Genomic DNA, 18,760 nt, shown 5'->3' on the forward strand with positions numbered 1-18,760 from the left:
TATAATTTTCTTCGAAAAATAATAGAGACTAGAATTTGTAATTTACTGAAACATTTTTCGGAACATGCAAAAAGTATCATTTTAGTTACGGATGAAATTGAAGAATGGAAGGAAAATCTGTTATTCGGTACACTGACCGAGGCGCAGTTTCGCGTACGAAATTTCAGAAATGTTAAGTTCCCATGCACGCGAATAGCGCGATGGCGGAGAAGATCATCGGCCCTTGGCCTTGGCGAATCGTGGAAGCATAATTTTTACGCGGCGACTTCGCTCGACCGAGAGGAGAAGAGGAAGAGAGACTCGCGCAGGTATTTACGATGGCACTCGACCGGTGACATGGGTTTCTGAGACCAATGAATTTTAATTCCTCCACGGGCCCGGGCCCCTTCGGTCCACCGGGATATCCCCCCGTCGGCTACCCCGCTGCGACACCAGCACGATGATTTAATATTTTAAGAAAATGAGGGGTCCACCCTTAATTTAAGCTCGCCGTAGAAGGGGCCGTGTTCCTGGCAGCGGGAGACCCAGAAAGCCATTACCCAGATACATTCGATTTGACAGTTCGGACGAGATGCTTTCGTATATACGTGTATACCTCGCTACCTTATGCTCCCCCTCGTCTTTCCCCGTCCTCTTTCATTCCTTTTCTCGATAATCCCTCTTCATCGAGCTTACGATGCACCGGACACGCGATCAAGATTCGTAGATCTCGAATAACGACGCGAATATCAGAAGAATCGTACGTCTCGTTGGGGAAAAACCTAAAAGGAGTTTCGGGAGCTCGAATTCGTGTTTAAAAATACTAAAAATACTTATGATGAAACATTTTCATTCACATTTGGCACGTGATCGAGCAATGAATAAAAAAAATTACAGGAAGAACGAAAGAATACAGAGATGGCCCAGGAATACGAATCACGACCGAAGAAGCACGCATTCCACGCACGTGAAGGGCCCCGAACACGGACCTTAGGACCTGTCCCCTCGCCCGAGAGAGGGTGGACAGAGGAGGGGACCGCGACAAAGGACATTCTAGGGGGCGATTCCTCTCCTCCTCCGTCAGCCACCTTTTTCCCCCTTTTTCTGCTTACCTGAGAAACTGCGGGGACCCCAGCGTCTCTCAACGTTGCCGGTTCGACGACTCCGGGATCTCACGGGTAGAAGAGGGGACTCTATCTCGGGCCCACGCAAAAGTACGTCATGCAACGCCATTTTTTCGATCGATCGAGCTTGACGGTATTCGGTAGTCCACGCCGCCTGGCTTCTTTTTCGCGTTTTTTTCAGCTCGTTACACGGTATTGTCGCCGGGGCCCGAGTTTTGTGCGGCCCTCGACGCTATCAATTAAGGGACCCTCGATCGTGAACCCACTCTCTTTAATCGAACGACTCCTCGGTACCCGGGGCTTGGATGGCGTGAAATAACTGGGCAAAGGTTTACGTGGACGAAATTGGAGTAATGTCGTGACCTGCACGAATTATCGAGGGGAAGGTAAAAATGAGTTCATGGTTGATGATATAACGACGAAGGCTGGTTAATTGCAGACAAATTCATTGTTATAATTAATTATTACTACTGGACATTTATTTTAGCAAGGATCGTCAGAATCGATGGCTTGTGTGGAACCCTTTAGGGCAGTGATAGTGGGAGCAGTTTCAGCCTAAACGAGCCATCCTCGGCATATTCCATTCAGCAGGGTCACGGGAACCGCGGCTGATATACCCAATTCCTGGCCGATGTAATTGAAACGTAACCCCATTGTTAAGGCGTAATTGACTGACACCGCGCAGCCTCTCGGCTCGCCTTGGCCGTGCTGACTCGATCGGATCTCGAGCAACGGGGCAAAAACACCAATCAGCCGGCCGCGAACAAAAAACCAGCCCGGTACGTGTTCTAGCTCCACTCTGACTCCTCTCCCTCGCTCTCTCTTCTCATGATCGTCTCCATTCCTTCCTCGTGTTGTTTCACGGACGCCCACGACCAGAAGAGCGAAGAATCCGCGGCGACAAAACCGATCCCTTTCTTTCCGAACTCCGGAGAGACTAGTCATCTCGATTTCCCCGCGTCGAACTTCGCCCGAACTCGATTTGTCAACCGTGAAGGGGTCGCGACTCATCGTTTCGCCGTCGAAAAACGTCGGTTATCACGATTGCGAGCGGTGAAAGAAAAAAGGGACCGATTACCGTTAGACTAACAGACGGACATATCGTGGAGCGTGAAACGTAACCAGATTTTAAACGACGATAAACAGAAGAAGGTGCCTGTTTTTCAAATTTAGCCTGACATAAATTATGGGCGATGATAGTTGATCGGTTCGGGTGTCAGGCAAAAAGATAATAAAGATCTCGGACGGACAACACAGTTCGCCTGTGGCCACGGGGAAACGGACTGTGACGATACTCGACCGAATTTTCGACGATTAAGTCGTTCCAAAACCCTTTACTTCCCGGCATGAAATTCGGAACGCTTTACGCGTTCCTTCGCATCGTTATGCTCGTAAAAAAAGTTGGACATATTTTTTATTATGATTGGGATTTGAATTCGATCCGGAGAGTAATAAGCGCTTGGCGTATAATACGTTCTGTATCTGAACCAATCATCACTTTACGACCCCTTGTGCAACCTCGGCTGACCCTGGCTCCGGATCATTCGAGTGTTTTCAATAACCGCCGTGCCACAAAGGGTATAATAATGTAGCGTTTCGGTGAAAGAACGAACCAGGCCTCGAAACAACGTTCACGCCTTCGAGTTTTTATGACGTTGAATCTCGCTCGACAACGTTTTCAATTTCATCTCGTTAGATTCAAAATAGTATCGTTCCTTAAGATCCCGTTCTAACAATTAGGAAGTTATCGGGAACACTTGAATGGGTAATTAAAACCCTTTCGTCTAATCGCTTGTAACGTTCAATTAAAGAAAATTCATTTGGCGGGAGATGATAATGGCAGATCAGGGACCAAGCACGTGTTTAAAGGACCTTCGAGGTTTCGAAGGCCGAGTTGTAATGGAGTACGCCGAGAGGTGGGGATAGATATCCCCGGCAGGTATCTCCGGCGGACAGACGGACGACGATGGGGTTGAGAATGGGAAGCCAGAGACGATGGACCGGCCGAGTGCCGGAGTGGGGGATTAATTAATAACGTCAGTAATTGGACTCCGTTCGATCTAAGATAGCTTCTATGGCCCCTTCCCTTCTCGGGCTTGCATACCGCGGGGGATATGTGTTGCACGCTCGAATACACCCTTCTCGACACTTGGCCACCGTGCAGTTCGAGCAGCCCCGGAGCTTCTTAGCGAGGGCCGAGATCAATCCCCCCGGAATTTCTCGGTTGTTCTCATTTAATTTACAAGTCGTTCGCGAATCAATTGTCTGGTTCTCGTTCGTCGAAATCATTGGGTAGAGGAATTCGAAGAGTTCAAGCTTTTTACGATCTTTTTTCGTATCTTTAAATATTTCTTATATAAAAGCTGATCAATCGATTTCAAGAATTGTCATAATTTTTCGGCTATGGATAATTCCATTAAACAGAGATATTTATAACCTTCCTACTTTTTAGGAATCAAAAAGATTATATTCAATAATAATTCTCGCGGTACCAAGGTCGCTTCGTCGATCGGCAGATCGTTAATGTCTGAAAGCGGAGTCTCGAGTTTTTGTCCGGTCTAGAACTTCACCTCGAAGCGGCGCGTTTTTGCGAAACTCTGGGATCATCCCGGGCGAGACTCGCGGAATCGAACTGAGTCGCGTTGCTCGTATTAATATCAAGCACGATTATCAGTACAAGGCAAGAAAATCGAAGATCGATGACAGGGAGCATTAATAGAGTTGGTACACGGGCTAAGCTCGGGAAGGGGTCATTATCGCCGAGCATGCTCGGGGAAAAGAGAGCGAGACCTCGTTCGTTCTTCGTAATTTCAATCCGATCGCAAACGCGTCGCCCATCGGACAAAGAACCTTGACCAGCTCCGTGAAAATGAAGTCATCAACGGGCTAATTTTCGTTCCTTCGAATCGCGACGAGGGAAAAAGGGAGGAAATCGCGGTGGAAAACGGAACGTGTTATCCATCCTAATGGACTCCGGCTACAGTGAGAATCAAAAGTGAGTGCATATTCACAGGACGTTATTCTGTCCAATAATAAAATAAAATGTATATGATATAATTTTTTTCTTAGAAATCTTCTACTCATTTACAAAGTAGAGAATACAGACTTAAAATATAATTAATAATTATATCCATGAAATTCTATTAATTTGAATAATTCCAATTCAATTGTATGTAAAAAATTCGTCATCAAGTTTTAATTCTCGCCATGTATTTAAGCTCTACCAAGAGCGAATCACCTGATCCAAGAGTGAAAAAACGAACCCATGGTCAACTAACGACGGTCTGGTATGTTTTTTCCCCGAATATCTTCGTGGTTGTCATCGTCATTAACGCGGGACGCTGCGTCGTGTCGGGTGTATACACGTATAAGGGAGTGCGCGGTGCGTTTATGCGAGGTAAACAGTGCGTGGACGTGATTTAATTGAAAGTCGTGGTGGTGCAGCTCGACACCCAACGACGACAACGACAACGACGAGACGGTGTGCCGCACGGCCTGGGCTGGGATTCGTTCTATGAGTCAGAGAGCAAGCGAACGAGCGAGCCGGGCTTCTCTCACAGTCAAGAAGTCCATTGACTTGCCGAGTGACGTAAGCAATTAGTGCGCTGTTTTGTTTGCGCGAGTACACACGGCTTAAAGTTGTTTGAGTTCGAGTTCGAGTGGTGCACGGTTAGGCTCTGTGACTCGTCTGAAACCCTTCTTCCAACAACTTACTCCCCCACCTCGAGAACCACGGACGAACCTCTGCGACCTCACCATCTCCTCTTTCTCCTTCTTTTTCTTCTTCTTTCGACTCGTTCTACCGAGTTCTCCGCTCGGCCTCTTTCCGCTTATTCTTCTCCCTTTCTTACGTCCATCCTCGCCCCGCTCTTCTTCTCCACGCGATCAAACCCTTTAACTTCTCTTGCGATTCCGTCCCTTTCCTTCCACCTCATTCTTTGTTCCGTTCAATCTCGCTCCTTCTCTCCCTCAGCTTTTTTCATACTCGCTTTGTCTCTGCCAAGCCGGCTGCTTCTTCGGACCCGCTTTCCTAAATCCACAAGGTCTACTCCCCCAGTTAAAGGTCTTTCTTTTTTGAATATGACTCGTGTAATTACAATGGATTCTCTGCGGCTGATCTTATAAGCGGATTCGAGTAATTGTTCCCCGCCGTTCCACCACGCTTCTGTTTTTTTTTACCGCGGTTACAACGAACTTTGACACCCGAATGAGTTACATCGATCACGAACCTAATTTTCTACCACATGAATTTATATTATAAAATATATAATAGATTAGACCATTAAAGAATAATTATTTATAATTCTCGAATTTGCATATGGATCGAGGTAGGGATGAGAGCAATTAAAGACGAGGACCAGGAAACGGTAACTCCGTTTTCCGCGATGGAGACCTGTTGAGTCACACTCTGCGTTCCTTCGTCCCCAAACGATTGTTCCACGTTATCGGTCGCGTTCCTCGAGCCTCGGAGATTTTTGGGCGCGACTTTTCACGTTTCCGAGAAGAAGTTTGCACGTTAAACAGGACCTCGCCTCGGCTTTAACGGGCTGCCCCGGCTGACAACTTCCTGAGATAAGCCGGCCTGATAGAGGCGTAAGCTCCCCTCTCCCTTCCTCCGCGCTTCGAACTCTGCTTGTACTCTTTCTCGTTCTCCTCACCTCATCGAGTTCCCTATCTTATCTACTACAAACAAGAATTACGTTCGCCGCGTAATCTCCGGGGCTGGCCCGCGATTTATTGCGCGCCTCGCAAAATCCAGAGGATCGCACGCGTCACCGGAGAGGAACGCTCAGGGTTGTCTGACTCGATTCCATTTCTACTTCCCTGACGAAGTGAAATCAGTATCTATACCGTTACACCTCGACGCCGCATTCTAAATGCTTCGATTGTAAAACTTAATCGTATAAAAATTCTAACAAGTCGTCTAATCATTAAACCTTCGACGCGGACTATATTGCGGTTCAACCCGTTACATAAGAATGATTTAACCGGACCGATTCGCCACGTCCCGTATTTCCCGGAATTCATTTCTTCCCGTTGGCCGTGGTGTTTGCCGTCGCCTGTCCGCGGTGCCGTCACGCCGGATTATTTGCGGGCGTAATTAACGCCGCGACAACGCTTTGAATTAGTTCCAGGTGAAATAAATTTCGTGGGAAATGCGTGTTTGATAATGCACTCGGCCTGTTTGTTTAGGGCCGCGCCACGTTTTCGAGGGAACCTTTTCAAGTTTCCGGGAGAAAGAGGTTTATGAGGGCTCCACAGAATTTTGTTTAATCGCTGATTCTACACGTGCACGCAGTTGTTTTGTAATCGAAATTACTCTACACTGATTAGCACGTAATAAGAAGAATCGATCGAACGTTAATCATTTTCGTTGCTAATTGGTTCTTAATTTCTGTCGACCGAGCGCAGTGGATTCAATGGAATGTTAACGCGATGAGAAGGCGATCGTCAAAAGGGCCGAGGCTTCGTGTTCTTTTATTTTCTGTTTCTCCACCCCCGGCAGCGCGAGTTCCCCTCCGTTCCATGGTAATTCCCATCCCACCTCGTTCCCCAAGGGGTTAGTTTTCACGCGGGTTAGTCGGGTAATATGAGCTGCCACTCAAGGCGCGTTCTGTATTACCAGTCGAGTAATTATGGCAAAGCCTCCTGTCGAAAACACGACCGGAGAAGCTACATCGTAACGTTATGAGTTTAAATTGTTGCTAAAACAACCGGCCCCGACCAGGTGCTACGGACGAGAAGTCGTTTCTCCGTCGACTAAGCAATTAAGAATTCGAACCTCGCCTCCTGCAGTAGATTTAACGCTAAAACGTTTCATTTTTTTACCTTACGACTCCTTTAATGAAACACTAATTCGTTGCAGACGTTAATTATTTTCTTGTCAACCGATTAAGGATGGAACTAGATAAAAACGAAATGAGTTTCGTCATTTAGAAATCGTTTTAAAATGAAGAATAGCAGTTTTATCTTTTTCCAAACAGTTTTTAATATTTTTTCCCCAAACGAATATGTTGTTACTAGCATCCAGTGCTCGATAAATTGATAGCAATCTTTGAAATTCATCGCGCTCTCTACCGCGGCAACAAATTCTCCCCCGGAGCACGTTTTATTGTTACCAAATAAATTGGTGCTCGTGTTTCTTGTCCAGATTCGAACAATCTACCTTTATTCCAATCAATCGTACTCTTTGTCCACATATGTACATGTATATATACGTATGTATATTTATATACACACGTGCACATGTTTTTTTTTTGTATTTCTTCCGTCTAAACCCAATTTACATCCAAAAAACTAATTCAACTTTCACAAAGCCGGAGCGTGGGTACACTTATTAAAGCCACGTTCGTTACCAGCGAATAAAAATCGAATTCGAATTCTAATTTCCAATATGACGGCTCTAACACCGGCTGGGAACAAATTTCCACGGGAGAAAATATACCTTCGTTAGATTTTCGTGGAATCGTACGACCGATCCAGGATTAACGAGGAACCCGGGGAACTCATAAGAGTGACGGCCAGTCCGATTGGAAAGTACTTGAGATACTTCGAGTATTCTTTCGTCCGCTCGCCATGAAAATGCATTTGACAACCTTAATACAGTTTCGTTTAGTGGATGAGAGTGCGGTTGACAGCTCCGATTCTGTCTACCTTATTGTAACACTGGCGCGAGAGACACGCGATCCCGTGGCGAGTGCGTTTCTACACGACTTCGACTGTACCGGCGTTTACACGATGTTCCCTACACCTCCGATTTGATTTCAATTCAATTTCCTTTGACCACTAATTCAATCAGTGTGGAATTTTAGAGTGTTTCAATAACGTCTATAAAAATTACGTAGAAAATGTAACATTTACTTCGGTTGATTGATTAGGTTGAAATATATCAAACATTCTATCATTTAATTAGAGTGGTTCAGGTATAACTTGATGGTAGGAACATGAAATTACTATATGTTTTAATAGATGGATTGAAAGAGGTTCCCGTTCACGTTTAGAATATGTAGAACTAATGGGACGAACAATTATTATATTAATGAAACTGACTAATTTAATGGTCGATATCACAGAGTGGTCATTAGTGCTAGATGGAGCACGGGCGTAGATAGAGCGCACCGGTTTAAATTTTATATCCGCGCACAGGTATTTGTATTAATTACCGCGGTATATTAGCCTAATTGGACTTATTAGACCCAGGATACATATTTGCATAACGCCAAGTTCAAAGGATCGACCGGCGTGGTTGCGAATTTCCAATCGACGCATTAGAAACGTTCCTGGAAGAGCATCCTATAATTAGATCTGCCACTACTATTAGAAATAAGAAAATATATTTTTATATTACCGAATAAGTTAATATGTCGGTTTATAAAAATTTCAGGTCTAATTCATTACTCCGCAAATGAACGACAGAACATTTAATTTCACTGCATTTATGAACTATTCATATATTTCGAATAATTTTTCGTTAGTTGATAAAAATTTTTTGAAATCAAGCAACGATTTGTCGGGATAAAAACGTCTCAATCGTATCTGTTCGCAGTTTCTTTAATCGGCCGAGGATCGATGATGCAAGGAGGAGCGGCGTGGGCAGCGCGATTTACAATCGGCGCGGCTGCGAAACGAGATCGTTCCGGCTAAACCGAAATTTATTGACCGCATCGCGTTCGTTCGTTCCGTTAGTCGTTAGTCGATTTAGGCCTCGCACCTTCGGCTAAATAATAATTTGCCATCGCGTTGACGCAGAGTCCCTTGTATACGATCTCTGATACGAAATAATTCGCACGATTGCAATCACCGACTTCGTTCCTTGAACAACATTCTAAATGTATTGGTAACAGGATCTGTTTTTTCATCTTTCATTTCATCTACGCAATTTCTATAATATTCCTGGAGCACTTTTTCGTCCGACATCATTTAAAACAGTTCCCCCTAATTGATGTAATTTAGATAAACGATAAAACACGTTTCTCGCGTTTCAAACAAGATTTCAATTCTTAATCATACTATCGAGAACCTTAGCTCGAAAGACACGGGATTAACCGATTTATCGCTGTTTTTTATCGCGAGCAGGTGTAGCAAGGCAAAATCCGTGATAATCGTCCGGTTCCTGCACCGAAAGTGGTCGTTCGATATTTGTTTAATGACGGCAATTACTCGTTATCTCTGTTTTTTTTTTCTCCAATATGAAAAGTAAACGTCAATAAACGACGGAGAATTCCCCTATAATCTTCATTACTTTTTAACGCCTCTCCCTCGGTGATGTACATACATATATACACAACTATAATTCGTTCAATTATTAATCAATCTCTCGTACCTTCTTAAGATACTGATTAAGATTCTCAGCCACTTTGGCTCACTTAAGATCTGTCAGAGGAAATAAAAATGTTTTAGATTTGAGAATGCCACTTTAGAAATATAGAGGAACGGTATCGCGATCGTACTCTCTCGATCTACGAACTCGCGTATGGAATTCCATTTCAATATTCGATCGACTGCGCCGCGCAGTCACGAGATTCGACGATCAACCTCGCGTACACTTATGCACGTATGTACATGTATACGCATTTACACATGTATATAATAATAATAATAATAATAATAATGATAATAATAACGGCAACGATGGTTGCGCCGCGGCGAGAAAATAATGTGAGAACGATTTCTTCGTTGGCCGCATCATTATCTCTCTCTTTTCTCTCCGGGGCGATCGATCTGTCGAGCCGATTCCGAGCCGGACCGGACCGGACAACCCTGCAATTACTATCTATTATCTCCTGGCGTGGGTGTAGCTATAATCTCGCGATCGTGTCGAGAGCCACTCTCCTCTCTTTCTCTCGCTCGCTCGCCCCTCGCGCCTCCTTTTCCTCGCTTAACCCCTTCTTCTCGTTGTCCTTAGCTTTAATCTGATCTATCGTTCTCTCTCGGAACAAATGGAAAACGGAGCAAATCGAGAGAGATAGAGAGGAATGGAAGGCAAGATACCGTCGAACCAGATGAAGAGAACGAGGAACGGTTACAAAGGCACGGTGTCGTACGCCGGACACGACGAGAGAAACCGGTCTTTTCGCCGCCGCGCCGCTGGATGAAAATCCTCTTGGCCACGGACACCTTCGCGATTACTCCGTTTCTCCGATTGCAAGAAACAGAGTTCCTTTGCGTCTGATTGCTAAACGATCGATTTAAGTTTTGGATCACTAATCCTGAATGCGGTCAATGAAGCTCTTGAATGATAATAATTATTATAAATCCTCTTAAATTTGTATAAAACTGACTTGTATAAAAGAAAATTGATTTTGTTTTATAATATTAATGATTCCTATTAATTTGGCTGCAAAAATAGGAAAATACTGTTCGCTGTTTAATTAGTTTCCAGGACCTCATGCGTGAATGGAACAGCGTGTGCCTAATTATCAACGTTACTCGTGAAACCGAGTGTAATTAAATGATGGCAAACATATAGGCAATTATTATCACTCATTAAAATATGCAAATACTCGAGCGGAGAGATTCAAGATTATTTGTGATTCCGTCGAATTTCCTACCTCCGCTTACTCTCAAGCTGATTTTTTCCCTTGGCGTTCGTTCGTTACGCTCGCCGATTTACGAAGTTCGTTTGATGAATTTATAATTTTCGTGACCGCGGTCTCTCCTCTGTCTACGAATCGCTCAACGATCAAAGGGGCTTATTTTATCATTCCGAACCGGAGCGGGTAGTTTCAAACGACAAAAATTACGTCGTCGCCGGCTCGGAAAACTGTATCAAAGGGGTTCTAGAAAAATAATTAAACCGGCAAAGTGGCGGTGATCCGGGAAGCAAATTTTTAAATAAACCGTAGACTCGCGATTTCCGAAGAGTCCCCCTGCAGAAACGAATCAATGTTTCATTTCACGCAGAATCCCTACAGCTGCGAGCCGACGCGACGCGCCGATCGCCGTTCTTCTTCTTATCCCACCGGTCCCCCATTCCATCCCGGATCGTGCCCCACCGCCAGCAGCCATTCCACTTTTAAAGACTCGGGCGGGGGCCCGCGCGGATTCCAGATGGTCGTTTTCTATGGATTTACATTATTTACAAACTGGTTTTCTCGCGATGTGAAATAAAAATCGTTGCCTCCCACCAGCAGCCGTCACCTTCGACTTGACAGAACCGCGTCGAAAGGAGATGGAACAAAAGCGAGCTGGAAGACCTCTTCCCGAAAGACGAACGACTTGCACTTCATTGTTCGACGTATATACGCGTCGCGGTGGCCCAAGCGGATGGAAGAAAAAGATTGACCGATGGATGTGAATATTAGAAAGTTTTATCTCGTTCAATTTTGAATAAATATTAAAGGATTATGTCTATTTTTCTTGTTCCGGAATAAAATATATACTTATGACAGTATAAAATGAGAACGACCAACTTTAGAATTAAAAAACATACGTAAAGTAGATGCGACCAGAATACAGTGTGTACCAAGTTTGAAATTCCTGGATTCCATCCTCGATATCCAGGCGTCGCTCTTAATTAACGCCTCTATGCCGATTAGCCCACTTGTAATAATCACGATACCGCTGACACCCCGTATTTCACGATTTTAACGATCCCATAAAAGTTTGACCCCCTTCGGTCGGAATTTTCAAGCGAAAGAAGAGGAGAGGCGAGGTCTCGAGCCGAGAGGCAACGATGACCGTACCGCGTGTGTCACCCAATCAACCGGTTGCCCCCGGCATGGCGAATTAATATAATTTATGAAAATGAGCCCCGGCCGTCGATGACCAGCTGATTCTCGCTGGTATTCGTGAGACTCCGATCGGCGCGCGAAGGAATACCGCGTCGCGATTTTTCTCACGTCGATTATCTATTTTACGTTGTATCGTTTTCTCTCTTTTCCATTCCTCAGGTTGCACGATATTAGTTTTACAGCGGTTATTAACGAACGATAAAATGTAACGGGAAACACGATTGGAAACGCGGAGCTCGAATCTTAATGTAACTTCAAAGACTGTGCGGGTAAAATTGTAGAAATATTTTAATTAGATTCGGTTTCGGTTCGATGCGTAGAAATTGAATACCAAGAATTCAATCATCTACGCATGCAATATGTTTCACTATGCATTTGCATATGAATTATAAGTATACTTAATTGCACGACGGTTTTTACGCAATAGCAAAGCGATTCGTGCGCGATAGTAAAATGTATCCATTGATAACGCTGGTAGGAAATAATTGTCGCAAGTTGGCGATTCATAATAAAGAGTAGCGGCGGCGGTTCTACCCTTATCGCTGAAATTTATTGCTTCTGAAGTGTCGCAAACATAATACGAAACACGCGGCGGTTCGGCCGTTGCATAAATTTTCGGGCGATTCATTGCGCCCGCTGGAAAACAATCTAAGTTTCACTTTGCCTCAGTGAAATATAGCAATGTTGGGGAATGAGTTCGCAAAGAAACCTTAGAAATTTACTATTACACCGATTGAAGTCTGATTTTCGATGAAGAAATTGTATCGCGCAGCGTTAAGCATAAAAAGGTTAACCCGGAGGACAGACGATTTCTCGTGGAACGTCGTTTGTCGAAGGACAGGAATGAGTGTACTGAGAAAAAGAGCGAATGTCAAGGTGCCGGAGACAAGTCGGCACGACCTGGCAATAATTCACGACGACCGTATCGAGCGGAACGGCTATTCGATAGGAAACGGTCGTTTTGACTGGTTTTCAGTATGTACGAAATAGAACAGTGCCGTCTTATCTGTCGCATAAATTTTCTTTATCAACTAAGCGTCTATTTCGAAGCAACCTCGCGAAACTTTTTCGCGCTCCGACGGGAAGTATCGAGTAAGCACGATACATAGTTCGCGATACAGATACAAAACTACCTAATCACCGGGTTTCCGATACTCTAATAAGTACCTGTTCCTCAATTCTAATAAGTATTTTTGTTATCTTTAAAGTAGCACACTTACCAAGCATGTCATACGTCGATAAAAATCCTGGATCTGAAACAGAAATGAAAAAACTTTTTCAACAATTATTTTTCATATAGATCAGGGATTTTAAGCACTTAACGGAAAGTAAAACGTTTTGAAACGGTACTCCGTCAAAGGGGCTGAGAAATTCGAGCGACCGCCGAAGCTTGCGAAGGGAGTAGAGAATCGGCTAGGAGACAGCATTAATTATTTCGTTCCACGGAACGGTGGGGAGTTCGAAATTTAATTGGCCATAAAGAAACAATCATTATGCAACTCTCGGATCCTCGTTTAAGTGGTTCATGTAGCATCAGCGAGGAAGAGAGAGAGAGAGAGAGAGAGGGAGAGGGAGAGAGAGAGAGAGAGAGAGAGAGAGAGACAGATGCAGGCAAGCTTCCTACTTACCGCTAAACGAACCGTGCATCGATAACCATCGATAAATCTGGAGATGCACTTTGTGCTCTCGCAAACGGGCGACAACGACACGAGGAGACGATCCACAGTGCACGAACCGCTCTATATACATATATCTGTCTTGCTCGCCCATTGTCGTCCACCCCCCTTCGTCCCACCGCGTTCGTTCGGTCCCGTGTGCGTTTAATACGCCAGGTACAATGCCGGCATGCCGAAGCAGAGTAGAACCCTCGTCCATAGACATAGGCAAAACGTTTGTCTCGTCGTCTCGTGACATTATTAATTGCGTTATTATCCCGCGTCCAACCGCAGCCCAAACGAATGCTAATCGGCTATACGTCCTGATCATTGCGCCTGTATTATTGACAAGGCCCTAAATCGTCTTCGATAGAACGATTATCGATGCCGAATCGATTTCCGATACTTAATGAGCGATCTCCAATTGAAATTAAATCGATTTATGATCATCTTCTCAAGAGATTTTCAATTGAACATGATCAGAAGAGGCCGGGGGATTGGAGGACAGAGAGAATTATGATTTCTCGTCGGATTTGTTGCGTTTGCCAAGCGGTCGATACTCGATGAATGCGGAACCGGCTGCGCGGTATTGGGATTTCAATAATAAATTCCTGTGCCACACGTCGCGAATAAAAATCGACGCGGTCACTTTGTATCAGAACTTTTTTTTCTACGCGTCGATATTATATTTCGCTGTCAGAGAGAAATATATACATTCTAAATCACCGGCAATAATGGGAACAGAGTGATTAGGAATTTATAAAGGTTGATAAAATGAATTTATAAAAGAACGATCTTTTATTCATCTGTAAAATATTCATATCGAAGCCACAAATGATTCCGGCGAAGGATCATCAAGAAGGCCTATTATTTCATCGCGGAGATAATTATAAACTGAACTCGTCCATTGAACCGGCTTTCTTTTTCAAACCCTGGCCCATTCAGGTGGCGCAGGAAAAATTGAAACGACTTGACATCACGATAATTAACGCAACAAGATCTGAATCGTCTGCTTTCACGTATTCATCGGTCGTTTTCATTCCCATAGATACAAATAAATCCATTGAGAAGTGTCTTTTTGTTTCGATTCTTCGCCGAGAGACCGATTCACCGTCCCGTCTTCCACGGGAGATCGCGTGGAAACCGATTCAATCCAGACCTGACGAATATCTGCTTTTCCTTTCACTTCTTTCTTTCTCAAAACAATTGGCATACAGAAAATCGTCGAACCACGTGCAACTATTCTACTAAAACGGATCTATTTATTTTATCTTCATTGAAGATGCGTTACATTTATCCATATTAAAAGGTGGCCTCGTGTCGGAAAGCGTTTTTAATAATCCAACCTATATCTGGTTTAAGCATCTGACAATCGCGAGTGAAACGGAATCGACGACGCAACGGCCAGTTTTTTGTCCCGTAAATCGCGACACAAAGTGTCTTCGAAACGACGACCGCCGTCTCTCCCTCTCTCTATGACCTCCCGTCTCCCCTTAGGGGTTCATACATAACAGCCATTTATATTTCCGTCTTTCGTGTAAGCAGCTTTATTCGAAAAAGCACATTAGACGGCCACGTTCTCCTCCACGTTGGACCGTATCCAAATACGAAAATCATCTCCCCTGTCTCTCGCTCTGCCTTACGGCCGGATGTATAATGCACGGTGCAGTGGAAATTCGTAACCTTAGCATTTAACGGCCCGTCCATCTAAGATACTTGCCCGTCTTGTCATTTTTATCGATTTAAAAAATTGATTCCTGCTATTCATCGACTATGTCGATTCTATTCTGTATCTATCATGCCTAGTTTCCTCATTAGAAAGTCTTTTCCATTGCGATTTAATTCCACGTGCGCCAATACTTATCGTATTATCCAAATGGAACGTATTTTGCAAAGGTGAAAAAGAGCGAATAAGAGAGGAGATAAAAAATGGCAGAAGTAAAGAAAACCCATTGAATGTATGTGAGCAGTCTGCGTACAGTGGACTTGAATCGTTGAATCAGCCTCCACTCTCGGTCATGATTAATTTATACTCGGAGACGAATGTAAATTCAATATAACCATAAAGTATAGCTAATTGGAAGCGTAAATCTTAAAGCGGACGGACGGTCCGCAATTACGATCAAGGCGAATGAACGGCGCGGGGGCTTGGCGAGGGGAACTATCAAAAGGTAGCGAACCGCGCGCGCCGGCATTTACGAGGGCTTTTCAAAAAATCCAAGCTCCCGCTGCGCGTTGCCACGGGCTTATGGCGATGGTTATGCTCATAATGTTAAAGCAGGCATTAATGTATAATTTACATACGGCCAATTAAAGCCCAATTAGATGCGAGACCGTCTTAACCGCGAAAGGGAAGGTAACGAGAAATGATGCCGCATATTCGCAGCCCTTCTAGAGCACCGCTTTCGTATTTCAACAATCATTTTAACTTTATAATGTAAGCAAATATGTTCCCACAAATTTTATTGTTTTGTATCTTGAACGCGGTACTTGTTAATTACCGGGTTAAAATTGTAGACAAATAAAACTCATGCCAATATATTTCTAAAGCTGCTACAGACTTAAACAGGATGCCGCTTTCTCGAAAGAAAATCATTTTCCACAAGTCGGCATTTACTCACTGAAGATGAATTCACGTGACACAGCTTTCCCGATGGTAAATGAATCCTGGTAACAGTTGCGCTGCCGTGGGAATGGAAATAAGAAGAATGACCGCGCGCGGGCAACTGGATGGACGCTTTTATTCATGCATCGGGGACTGTTTAAGCGGTTAACTGTACAAAACAAGAGAAACAGGAATAAGATCCGCGGTGATGAACGAGGGACGAAGAGCGTCGGGAGGGTGGGAATGGGAAAAAGCGTCCTCCGACGCCGACGTACCGTAGAAACCTGTCCCTAATTGATAGGAAATTCCTCCGAGCGCGAGCAGATTTTTCAGCTCGGGTAACAGGCTGCAACTGGATACTTCGCGACGATTTGTAATCCACGCACCTCGAACGGAGGATCGCCTCGATCTTTACCTCTTTTCTTATCTGCACGCGATAAATCCTGATTGACTTTGGTAACACTTAAATACACGTAGGAACAGGACATAATTATTATCTCCAGAGCGTTCTACCGGCGTCCGATATTATCTAATCACTTAACACGCTTGACAAGATTACATTGCTGTCGACTGATTCGGATCACAGTAATAAATAAACTTCTGCAATCATTCATAGTACTTTCGAGTCTTATAATAACCACTCGGGTTCTGATAATCAGAAATTGAATGTAGATCGGGACAAGTGCAGGGGGACCAGGTGATCCGTGTGACGGTGACCGCGATTTCTTCGGCAGATAATTTTTGTCGCCGGGAAAGTCGAGAGACACGGGTGACCGCGTGTTGACCAACGCGGAACAGGCCATAAATTTATCGTGGGGTGCACGCGTCGTACGATATCGGGTTAATTCTCGACGGCGGCGCCATGCTTACGTAGGTGCGTACGCAATTAACGACATCGAGGCGAGTATAATGAAGACCGGTCGGGCACTGTTCCGGCTGAACAGCTGCGAGGTGAACGCGAAACACACCGGCTCCCGTGTCGAGCGGAGAGAGACGGGAGAGACCAGTTCATTAGCGACACTCGCTAAGGCCTGCCTTGGAGACATCTGTTTTATTTATTCCCTTATTTTTCACCTCCTTCCGTCTGTTCGCCACCCGTCTCTCTCCGCCTGTGCGCATTATGCATACGTCGTGCGTTTTTGATCACCCGCTGACACTGTTTGCTTTCAGATAAATACGAAGACAGCCAATAGAATTACTGATAATTATTTGTATGTAAAGACCAGCGTGTCAAGTTGATTATAATGTTAAAACATCGACACGATACTGAATTATTGAAGTGAGACGGTAGGTATGAAACAATTCAGGAATGAAAATCGAAATGGGAACTAGAGAAAGATTGGAATAAAATGCAACAGGATATGCAACACGAAGAGCGTCGCGAGTATCCTTGTGAGGGCCGAATTTCCCAGGCGCGGTCCTTTCCCGGTGGATGCAACCGCAAAACCGCCAATTTTCCCGATCGTCGTCCGGTAGTGCGGCAGAGGTCCGAGAGGCGAGAGAGGGTGTAAAGAGGCAGATAGAGAGAGAAGGGGAGTGGACCAGGCGACGAGCGACAACAGGTTGAATTAATTGACAAAGATAGCATTTTCCGCGTCGACGTGCCTACCTAAACGCAAATATTCGATTGCACCCCGCTGGTTCTAGGGTTAGCCTTCGCTGGCAGAGGACAGGGAGGAGCAGGCCAGCAGTGTGGATCAGAGCGAGCGTAGAGAGATAGAGGCGAACGCGGGGGGGTGAGATAGCTAGGTGAACACGCCGGGGCGGATGGTCGGGGGTTGGGCCCGCGGTTCGGTTGATCGAACACATTTTAATCAATTCCATTAGTCCGGCCTGTAACCGTCCACACGGATATTTGACGGTGCTCGTGATGGTGGCCCGGAGTGCACCAACGCTCTGCTCGCGCGTGCTCACCTCTCTTGCAACCGCGTACACTCTCGTTCACAAGTACCAACTGGGTTAAAGAAGACCACGGCAGAATAAGGTACAACGAGAGTATAACAAAATGTATACAAATAATGCGAAAGGAAATTTTACATTTTTTGTCCGAGACTATAAAGATAATTACACCAGAGACAAAATTTTGAAGCAGATATTACTAATCGATGACTGCATCAGAGAATGGACTTTTTTTTTAAAAACCAATATAGATTTTATTTGAATTCTGCAAGTTTTTTTGAATACTTATAGATGGAAATGTACACGGATGCATGGGAGAAGAGGTGGAAGATAGAGGAGACCAATGGATAGGTAGCCAGGAATGGTCCTGGCCGGTTTACGAACAGGCGAGGGCGTCGGTCGTTGGTTCGCCAGCGACGTCATCGTTTCGGTTTACACGCGCCAATCATCGGGCAACTAATTGGTCGGTATTCCACGACCGATTCCGCGCTCCATCGATTCCGAGTGGGCACCCGACACTGCACGCACCCATGTGCCTCTCCAAATCACGCCCGTTTCCCCTTAAAATATATATTGCGATTAATTCCGTGACCGCGACGCATGTAACCCATGCTCATCCTTCCGAGAACATCGATGCCTGTTTCAACTGGTGTCTTATTTTGTCGCTGAATTCAAACGTGTCACTTAATATTGAATTTATGATTAAAAATGTAAAAAATACTTGTTACAGTAAATCAATGCTACTTATTATATTTGGTTTGATAT

At 44.6% G+C, this 18,760-nt stretch overlaps 1 protein-coding gene across 2 annotated transcripts in view; it reads right to left on the bottom strand.

The window, feature by feature from the left end:
- LOC108627127 (LIM/homeobox protein Lhx9) overlaps positions 1-18,760 on the bottom strand; it is a 205,217-nt gene that overhangs the window by 137,085 nt on the left and 49,372 nt on the right. For both annotated transcript variants that reach the window (XM_026815353.1, XM_026815351.1), the window contains exon 3: positions 13,057-13,089. The gene's annotated coding sequence lies outside the window, so the exon portion shown is untranslated. The remainder of the gene's footprint in view (positions 1-13,056; positions 13,090-18,760) is intronic.

The sequence above is a fragment of the Ceratina calcarata genome, unplaced genomic scaffold, assembly GCF_001652005.2.
Source record: "Ceratina calcarata isolate Rehan_Ccalc_2016 unplaced genomic scaffold, ASM165200v1 scaffold44, whole genome shotgun sequence".
In the NCBI taxonomy this organism is placed as follows: domain Eukaryota; kingdom Metazoa; phylum Arthropoda; class Insecta; order Hymenoptera; family Apidae; genus Ceratina; species Ceratina calcarata.